The sequence below is a fragment of the Eleutherodactylus coqui genome, chromosome 3 (assembly GCF_035609145.1).
Source record: "Eleutherodactylus coqui strain aEleCoq1 chromosome 3, aEleCoq1.hap1, whole genome shotgun sequence".
Taxonomy (NCBI): domain Eukaryota; kingdom Metazoa; phylum Chordata; class Amphibia; order Anura; family Eleutherodactylidae; genus Eleutherodactylus; species Eleutherodactylus coqui.
In genome coordinates, this window is record NC_089839.1 from 237,797,949 (window position 1) to 237,800,448 (window position 2,500).

General features: G+C 40.1%; 1 protein-coding gene across 4 annotated transcripts in view; it reads left to right on the plus strand.

Annotated features, from left to right (window-relative positions):
• The window catches only part of LOC136621574 (complement factor H-like), a 1,208,893-nt gene that overhangs the window by 418,767 nt on the left and 787,626 nt on the right, over positions 1–2,500 (plus strand). The window lies entirely within an intron of this gene.

A 2,500-nucleotide genomic window follows, 5' to 3' on the forward strand; every position in this document is an offset into this window, starting at 1 on the left:
TACAGCCTGCACCTGACGTTCAGGGATCCCGTATAGTGTCCCGCGATAAGATTGCGGGACGCTGTGCGGTTGCTAGGCAGCCGGGGCCTTCTGAAAGGTCCCAGGGCTGCATATGCAGAGCGCCTATCAAGTACACGGCTTGATAAGCGCTCTGCATAGACAGCCCTAGGGCCCTTCAAAAGGCCCCGGCTGCCTAGCAACCGCACAGCATCTCACGATCTGACCGGACAGGCTTGATACATCATACTGTGAAGGACAGATAGTTTGTATCTTGCGAAGTTCATAACTGAAATTTTTGTTAATAGGGTGTGTATGTGTGTATGTAATATATATATAATTTTTTTTTTCTTCAAATAATTTGTGATTCTACTGTACCGATGCACTTTAATGTATCTTTCAACCTTGTTGTTCTAAACTATTAATAGGTTAGCTGTTTTTATATTAAAAAGTTTTTTAAACGTAATAAATTATTTTTATTTAGAACATTACTTTTTTCTCAATTTCTTTTGACTTTACAGCAAAGGAACAAAGATAGGACAAACATATATTAAAGCTATATAGCAGATTATAAAACAGCCGTATGCAAGTCTTGAACATAAACATTGTTAACAAATAACAAAACTTGATGAAAAGTTAAATGCATTCAAACGTAAGCAGCCAGTGAACCATGCTTGGTCTGTTCAAAATCGTTCTTTATGCTGTTGCAGAAGCTCTAATTTGTCAGGTCTTGCCAGGGCAGAAATATTTCTTGGGTAGTCAGGCAATTTGGAATGCCATGTAGTAATTAATTCATTTCGCATGATACACATGACATCTTCCAAAATGTCCATGACAAATTCTTGAGAGGTGGGCTCGTAAAGATCTTTGACGACCCAAGCTCTTCTGCCTTTTGAAAATTCCATGCGTTGACGTTGCATCCCGGCCGGATCACCAGAGTTATTTGCCTGCTTCAAAACAGCTTTAGCACGTCCAACATTTCTCTTATGGTCTAATGCAGCAAGCTGTGTTCGTGCTATCATGCCATCAATGTAAAAATGCAACCTTTTGGGCCTGTATTTCAAACACAGGTTATGGTAGACCTCCAGTTCACCTGTGTGGCAAAAATACGTTATTTGGCGGAGGTCTCTCAATAAGTTCTTATTTTCAATGATTTTCCTGAGTGAGTGCATTGCAGTAGAATCATTGATAAGCCACTTTGTTGAACTTATCTTTTCATCCGATAGCTGCGGATGTAAGCAGGCCTTGTACGAACCATCCGTCTTCCATTCATGTATATTCTGCACATGGTAAAGTACTGACATCCACCGTATGATTAGTTCATCGCCATCTTCCAAACATGTTCTTGAACACCACCACAAGTGATTTTTTATCGGTTGAACCCAATGTGAGAGAATGGAACAACTTTTAGATTTTGAGGCAGCAAGAATTTTACCACCAACCGACTTGGCCAGATGCCATACATCAAATTGATGAATAACATTAGAATATTTCTCCTTCATTATTTTGCGTATACCCACATGACGGTCGGTCGTGATAAGATGGATGTCAACATCTCTTTCAAGTAAAAAATCTACATTCCTTTCAAACCCTAGTTTCTCTAAATCTACGGAGCGATAAGGAGGAGTAAGCTGCTCCACAGAAAAACAGCAGATTTTCTTAGAGGAAAGATCCATCAATGAATAAGTGCAATATTTTGCACTAAAACCGGGGCTATCGGATTGACCATCGCCACTCAGGGTAACAGAGGTTTTTTTCAGTTCAGACAGTACCAATTCCTGCTCTGTCTTCCAGGCATGGTCGATAGCTGGAAATAAAAATTGCTTTTGATTTCTATAGTAGGTTGATTGTGAAATGTTCCGCATATTTAATAACTTTAAAAATTGCTCAACTTTTAAAAAACTGGACCCACTCATAAGTACAGCACCCGATATGAGAACATTACCCAGGGAACGTGCGCCCTGCTTTGGTTGGCTCTCCCACAATTTGCCGGTATGGCCATTTTCACATTTTACATGCAAAATTAGCATACTGCCTTTATATTTCTTTTGAATGCCACGTAATTTGGCAGAACAGTGCAAAGTTGCTTGGCATGTAATATATGAGATTAAAACTCGCAAGGCACAATCAAATATTAGATACTTCTCTTCCTTAGCATGACTATGGCTGCCCAAGAGCAGATCCTCATACATTTCGTCGCATTCTGACTCGGTGTCGCTCACAGAATCATCACTGTCATTTTCTAGGTTGGAGCAGTGAAATGTTTCATCACCTAGGTCAGTAATGGTGGGGTAGGTTTCAGAAAAGAGAGTTGTTTGCAGTGCAGAGTTAGAATGGTTTGAACCAGAAACATTGTCTTCTTCCTCTGCTATGGGAGACAATGGAAGCACATCCAAATTAATGGGTGATAAAGTGCAAATGTTGGTCTCTTGTGCTGATGGTGGCTCATTTTCCTTTGTAATGCAGGGTACTGAGGCATAATTATGGTCTAGTTGAAAAGTCT